Below are 8,121 nucleotides of genomic sequence, written 5' to 3'. Positions count from 1 at the left end.
TGCAAGTTTTGAGCAAAAACCAAGCTCAGTTTCACTCCCTGGCCCATCGCACTGTTTGTAACTGTGTAACCTGGATGCATCGCACCTCCCGTGTGTTGAAGGTGAGATGCATCCTTGTTTCCCTATGTTACAGGTGTGATGATTAAGTAAACTGTGTTTTCTTCTTTGAAATTTGGTTTTTCTCTCTGTTTTCAGGTTTATTCAATAGTTTTGTTGTTCATGATCAGTACCTTCTTGTTGTAACCATATTCCTTCACATTATTTCAACCTCGATAAGTTAGGAATTGTAAATGTTTTTGTGTTTTTGTCGATCATTTGCAATCCTCCTTTGTCGAAAGTAGCCTAATCGAACTGTCGTTTTTGATGCAAGTGTCGTAATTGTCATTCTTAATCAAAATAAGAGTGTCGTAAAGTCTTCCCCTTCTACATGGTCGATTGTAATTTTGTCATTGTACTTGATTTTGAAATTATTAGTATTTCAAGTGTCAAAAATAGTTTTAAATTCAAAATCGAAAAGTGTCGTCTTAGTCTCCCTTTCGTTTTGAAAAGAGAAAATTATTAGTACTATCACTTTGAAAGAAAATAGTTTAAATATGTACTTAGCATTCTTTTTATCATTCAACATTAAGAAAGTGGAAAAAAATACATGCATGTGCACCTACATTTGACTGCTTGTTTTGATTTAGGAAAGTGCATTTAGTTTGTGCTCTATGCTCTCTGCTGAAAGAAAAATCGTTATCTTCTTTGATTTGTAGCTAGGATTTTCATTGCTAAAAGAACATAAACGATTGTTTATCATTTTAGATTGCATATTTAGGAATTTCACATCTACATCATGTGGTGAACCTTGAAAGACAAACTTCTAAGCAAGATCAACCATAAAATAAACCTCAATGAACATAAAAACGCTTTGGAATCTAACGCAACACATCTAGAAGTCTAGGCTAGAGACGTGTTTCGGTGTTGTAAAACCTGGTAACTATTGTTTTCATCGAAGGTTGGGTGATTCCTCCTCTTTGACATGACAAGTGCCAGTACGAACTTGTGCTCCCTGTACCGTCGAGTATATATTGGGAGACCACAATAGGCTATTATCCTTTATCCTTAGGAAGCCGTGTCTGCCACCCTATCGATCGTAATGCACTGAACACAGCATTCAGGAAGATTGACTGATGTACATAATTCCTTGGTAATTTCTCTATCATTTATCACCAAGGTGTATTTTGTAGTTTTACGATCGATTTAGTAAACCCCCTAGCTAGAATTCCAGAACAGTCACTTTCATTCCTTTTCGACTCCTTAAAAGAAAAAGGTCCATCTGAGCACTTGTCACTACAGGCTCATTAAAAATCGAAGGCGACTAGAGTCACCTTTAGCTTTTTCTCGACTCTTAAAAATTGAAAAGCCTATCGCGTCCAAGTGTCTTTAAAATTTATTTTAAATGGAATAACATCCTTGTTCCTACATTGATCTGAGGTTGAGATAATGGAGTCTACCAATCAAGGAATCCCCCTTGGAGGGAATCCTAATCCTTTCTCCTCTTGGGGAGATATTGGTTCTCTGTATATTGCTACATTGTCCCTTCCAGGAATCACAATCAGCTTGCCGGTATGGCTTTTCTCAACCTCTGTCGTTCAAAACACCACAATTCCTCAACAATCTAATCAGTAACCAGATAATACTGAAGTTACCCCTTCACCTTCTACTTTGTTTGTTTCTCCTTCCCCTTATTCCTCTTTTCTTGGTGAAACTAGTGACACTAAAAACCAAGTAACTGAGAAGAAAAAGAAAGGGAAGGAGAAGAAGAAGAAGCCAGCTAAACAAGGGAACACCAAAGCATCGTCTGGCGAAAATCTGCACACTAAAGTTTACAAACCAAAAAATCCATGCGCAATTTGAAAGGAGAACCATTACCATTGAGATTGCCCTTGCATCCTGTGGATATTGAGAGAATGGTCTCCTCGGTTGCACCATCCAGTGTGATCAACCCCTGACTGTCAGGTTGATGATGCACCATCAACTAGTGCAAACGAAGTCAACAGACAAAAAGGAAAAACTAGAGTTCCATGTAGGTTATGTGAGGGTGATCACACTCTTTACCGTTATCCTTTTCTGGATGAAGCCAAAAGTATTTTGGATAACCATCCTGCTTCACCACATCAGCTTCCACTTGGATACAAGAAACTCTTGCCAAGTCCTTCGCTAGTTGAAAACCCAATTGACATAACTCAATTGTCGATCGAATCACCTATCATTGAAAGTGAACCTTCTGATTCCATATCGGATCAAAGTCAACTGGTCGAGATGGCAGTCAACCCAATCTTGCCTTCAGAAAATCCACCTTCAGATGATATAGTTTCCAAAGAGGATGATAACAACACCGTTCAAATTCTTTTTGTCAATATAGAGGCTAATGAACTAGGGGGAAATCTGCCCATTCCTTCACCATAGGAAGAGACCCCTCCAATTCATGAAACTTATCCGGACATTTATTCGATACCTCCTTGTTAAAGGGAAAAGTGTCTACTCAGAACGACCCTATCCCACTAAGGTGTGACAATGACCTTTAAAACAAATAGAGAAAACTACTTTCGTATTCTTCTTTATGAACTATAAACGAAGAGGAATAGGATGAACCAACCTGTGTCTTGCGCTAGTCCTTTGATCCAATCTCTCTCCTCTTTGACAGCTTCCAGCTACCTGCTCCCTTACTTGCCTAGCTTCACCAAGTTCCTGTAAGATCACAGAAGAAGAAAACTACACAAAGAGATGGATTTATATTCATAAATAGCTTAGGATCAGATTTAAGCTAAACGTACAAATGTAACAAACATCAATGATACACAAGCATATAGGAGAAACTCAAATAGTTTTATTGATGTAACAAGAAGATCCAGGAGGAGTTACAACCGATGATTCCTGATCCAGCATCAACCTCCTAGCATAGAATCCCCTCTTCACCTCCAACAAAGCATAAATCACCCAATACTCTGATATCTATCTCAAAACCAACAACAATTCTCTGCAATGTACAAAATTCCAGCCTCTGGATCTCTGGGATGAGGGATCCATATATAGATGTATGCAAAGAGGATGAGTCAGCTTATGATTTGACTAGTGGCTTCTCTCTATCAGTTCTTGTTTCCACTTGGAGACTGAGAGCCTCTTACTCATCCTTGGTCGAACTTAGTGAGGCAAGTGTCATTGGGGAAGATTCTGGAAGCTTCCATTGTCTGTCCACCTAGCGGAATGACACTGCCATTTGTCATTTCCCACTCAACGCACCCTGGTAGTGCATTTAGGTGCGTTGCAACGCACCTAGCTAGTGTACTTGGGTGCTATGCAACGCAACTAGCTAGTGGAGCAGCTGAAATGATCCTGATTTGACTGATTCTGAGCAGTTTCTGGTGGAGAACTTCTGGGAGAAGCTGTAATTTGTTGACCTTGTTCCTTTAGGGGATGGAACAACACTTTTAGGGACTTAGGATCACTTGGTTTATGGACATTTCATGCTTAGAGTTGTAAGGCACAAAAATGTCTATAATAGTTGCCCCCTAAAGTATGAGGCTGTTTATCGGGTGAAATGCTTTATTAGGAGGATCCGAAGTTCTTTCAATGCTGGGAGGAGACCTGTAATAAGATACAATACAATACATTATCTTCATACTGTTTTCATGATCTAGCTGAGGCGGGCATTCCCATGCTCAGCTTTATAAATTCATTTTCATGTACATAAGACAGACAATCAATCGTCTGATGGTAGACTGATGATTCTGATAGAGCCATCATCCTTTTGGTAGGATGATTATCTATGCTGCAGTGCTGTACATTTCAATGTCTTTATTTTCTTGAATATATATCGTAGTCCGGATGGATGAAACTAGATCCGGGGTCTTCAATCTCGTCCGATATTCACTCGAAGTACAAGTCGATCCATGTGAGAAATGTTTTGAAGTCGAACATGGAAAGACATCGCTTGATTACCAGTCAATGATGTAAATTGTTAACAAGCGCGAGAGGAATCATCGATAATGATGATGACCCTCAAGGAACTGCAGTACAATTCATGTGGTGTGAATAAAGGACTTGGCGTCGAACACCACGCAAAATCTTTCAGTCGAAGGTCATTGATGTATACCTGTCACCGGAAGTGAGAAACTTGCCATTTTGGCATGCAAGCTTCAAAGTACTGAAGGGGTTGTTCCTAGATCAACTTCTTGGATAATGAGCTGATGTCGACAAGAAGCGATCCATCAAAGGAGGGCCTTAATGAATCCCACATCAATGACACGGAACGGAGCAAATGATTTTGATGGAGGTGAAAACGATCTGATGATATATGGTTCAGGATGGTTGTCATGAAAGAATGAAGTATAATGTATGGTAGTGGATGGGACACAGGTGACTTCTCTGGATGACTTCTCTTAAACATGTCGGTGACACTTATGTGATGGATTGGTAGCATTTACCACAAATGTGGATGGTATGGCGTGACCATGGTGATGTGACCGGTGAATGAAACAACCCAACCCGACTCAGGCATGGAGTGGAAGTGTCATGTTCAAGAGCGACTTGCTACCAATAAAGATTCTTTGAGTTTTCTTCCCAATTTTTCCCCAGTCATTGCTAACCAGTACCTCTTTATTTTTGTCAAGCTTGAGGAGGATAACATATGCTTGTTCTATAATTTGCCCTTCGGGCAAACCCATCGCTATGTTTTAACGAGCCTAGCGATAGTGAAACTCGTTCTCGTCTAAAGACAAGTTTGTCGCTATTAATCTTTTTAACGAGTTTAATGACAAAGATAACTCGGTCCTTTTCATTTTTAGAGAGTCTGAAAAGGTACGTAAAGGTAACTCCAAAATTCCTTTTTTGTCATCTAATCCCTTAAGTCCGAAAAAGTATAAAACAATACAAAAGGGATGAATTTTCGATAGTTTTAACGAGCCGAACAAAACAAGCGCTCGATCTTTTTGTGCAATAATCCCTCAGGTCCAAAAAGATTAAAATCTAGAGGAGGGATAGCACTTCCGGTCGCTTTAACGAGCTGGAAGGCCAAAACTCGGCAAGCTTTTCATATTTTACGAGTCAGTTGAAAAGAGCTTAAAGAAGACTCGTCTTTTGAGGAACGAGTGATAAAATGGGTAGCAGCTGATTCCAGGTAAGGTTTGGAATTTTCCAATCACGGCAGTGTCACAAGGATGGCTAGTGAAATCACTCTTCGCAGTTGTTCCTCAAAATGGGTAAACAATCAAATGGAGGTGAATGATCGGCCAAATGAAAAGTGGAGGTGACGGTGCAAACACGACCAAGGATTTAATGGATGAAATGTTACATTCACGGTGGTTATTTACCAGGGAATAGTTCATTTTTTAATGAGCTTAAACGCGGGTGGAAACATTTGCTCATGTCTTATGTTTATTTTTTAACGAGCTTGAACTATGTGCTAAGACTGCTCGATTAATCCAGTCATATGATAAGAATGTCTCATTTAAATTGGCAATTTTTAGAGTTTTGCCCCACATCCTTTCTTTATGCAAGTTAGGTGATGACTAATCCTATGAGTTTAAAGGGTTAGAGGTCCTAAAAATTTTAAAAAATAAATAGCCACCCCTCGCTTGCACTCCAAAAGGTTTGCATGCCCCCAGGCATAAAATATGGTTTCAAAGTTACCCCTCAATTTGCAGACAAAACATTTGTTCTATCAGGAAAGGCCTACCTCTTACAGGTTACCCAAAGATTCTTCTATTTGCGGTGCAAACAAAACACTTCTTCGGCGATGTCTACCAAGATAAACAAAGGTGAGTGACGACGTCCGTCAACTCACATAACTTTGACAAGAGAATCTTATTCTAGAATAACCCCTCTTCCACCGACGGACGAGGTACAGACTAGTCATATTTTCCCGCGAAAACCTACCCTATACCCAAAGTTTTCCTGCCGAAGCAGACCAGGATGCATGCCCCTGGGTTTCAGTCATATCCCTCCGAATTACTCGTGCTCATCGGGAGGACAGACTGGGGATTGAGACATTTCTTGCGTGAAGAGACCATTTAGGGATGGTATATGACTATTTGCTATGCGTGATCCGAGAAATGAAAGTTGGTCCACGAGCTTGACCACTCTTCCTTTGTGCGGAAAACACAATACTCTAAAGAGTGAGGAGACGATGGCTCCCATGCAATAAATATAGTCTCGTCCAAGGAGTAGGTTATAATCCAAGGGTCCTTGAACTACCATTACGTTCATGCGAACTGTTTTCCCTCTCAATGTTATGGGCACATCGGGAAGGATCCCTAAAGGTCGTCTGGTTCCTTTATCAAAGCCTGTCAGATTTCTCATGTCAGGCAACAGTGATGGCGAACCAAGCGCTTTCCAAGCAATAGAGGAAAGGATACTCACAGAAGCCCCCTGATCTATGATGGTACCAGCCATGACCATTATATATATTTGAACGATAATTCGGAATGGTATGCTTGATGGTAAATGGGGTCTACCTAGTTGATTCCAGTCGAAAGAGACAACTAGGTTTCTTGGAGGTGGGACCGAGTAGATGGCCGGGTATGGCTCTGACGAACTTCCCTCCTGCGGTAAGGGAATGGGTAGATTGCCCCCATGTTCGTCGGAGTCTGTGTTGATGAAGAGAATTTGGACGGTTTCATTCTTGTTCTCTTCAGTGACTGTATCATCCGAAGATAAAACCTCTGAAGGAAAGACCGGGTCAACTGCCGCCTCGACCTTTTTACTTTCGTCTGCTATGGATTCAGATGGTTTATCTTCGATGATAGGCGCTTCAGCCGACCACTTGAGCGGGCCAGCTGGATTCTCAAGTAGCGACAGACTCGGCAAGAGTTTTTTATATCCAGGAGGAAGTCATAACGGTGAAACTGGACGATCATCCAAAACTCCTTTCGCTTCGTCTAAGAAGGGACAACGGTGGACGACATGATTTCCTTCGCATAGTTTACAAGGAAATCTAGCTTTTCCTTTTTGTCCTGGGGCTTCACTTTCGCTAGTTGATGGTGTGCTTTCAACATGAACATTAGAGGTTGATGACACCAGATTGTGCAAACGAGGAGACTAGTCCCTTAGTATCTGAGGGATGCAAGGACAATCTCTGTGAAAGTGGTCTCCTTTGCAAATGACACATGGTGATTTAGGCCTGGTCGGTGCAGTGTGTGGATTTTTGTTAGACGACACTCGTTTTCCCCCATTCGCCTTTGGCTCCTTCTTCTTCTTCTCTTTCTTCTCCTTCTCCTTCTTCTCCTTAGGAACTTGAATTTTGGATTTTACAGCCCCATCAAGCGAAGAGGAAGGAGGAGAGGAAGAATTAGAGGAAGTAGAAGGTTGGTGGGCAACTCTGGACTCGTCTAATTGCTGATTCGATTGTTCAGGAATGGTGGTGTTCTGAACGACATTGGTTGAGAAGATCCATACTGGCAAGCCAATTATCAGTCCTGGAAGCAACAATGTGGCCATATGGGGTGCACAACCATCTCCCCAAGAGGAGAAGGGACTAGGATTTCCACAAAGGGGAATTCCTTGGTTGGTAGACTCCATTTTCTCAACCTAAGATCAACGTAGGAAAAGGGTATGAATATTCTGTTTAAAATAAATTTTTAGACGCTTTGACACAACTTGTTTTTTTAGTTTTTAAGAGTCGAGAAAAAACAAAAGATGACTCTAGTCTCCTTCGATTTTTAATGAGCCTGAAGTGACAAGTGCTCAGATGGACCTTTTCCGTTAAGGACTCTGAAAAGGAACGAAAGGGACTGCTCTGGAGATCTAGGTAGAGGGAGTACCAAACCAATCGCAAAACTGCAGAATACTTTTTACGGTACGACAGTCAATCTTCCCGAATGTTGTGTTCGGTGCGTTGTGATCAGTAGGGTGGCCGACACGGCTTCCTATGGATAAAAGGTTTTAAGCCTATAGGGGTCTCCCAATATATACTCGATGGTACGTGGGAGCACAAGTCCATACTGGCACTTATCGTCTCAAAGTGGAGGAATCACCCAACCATCAGTGAGGACAACAGTTACCAAGCTTTACGACGCCGGAATACGTCTCTAGCCTAGACCTCTAAATGTTGTGCGTTAAGTTCCAAAGTGTTGTTAGATT

The sequence above is a fragment of the Pinus tabuliformis genome, chromosome X (genome assembly GCF_031772625.1).
Source record: "Pinus tabuliformis cultivar Carrire ecotype Pingquan chromosome X, CPIR1, whole genome shotgun sequence".
Lineage (NCBI taxonomy): Eukaryota > Viridiplantae > Streptophyta > Pinopsida > Pinales > Pinaceae > Pinus > Pinus tabuliformis.
The sequence above is the reverse complement of the archived record's forward strand: the minus strand, read 5'-3'. Positions refer to the sequence as shown.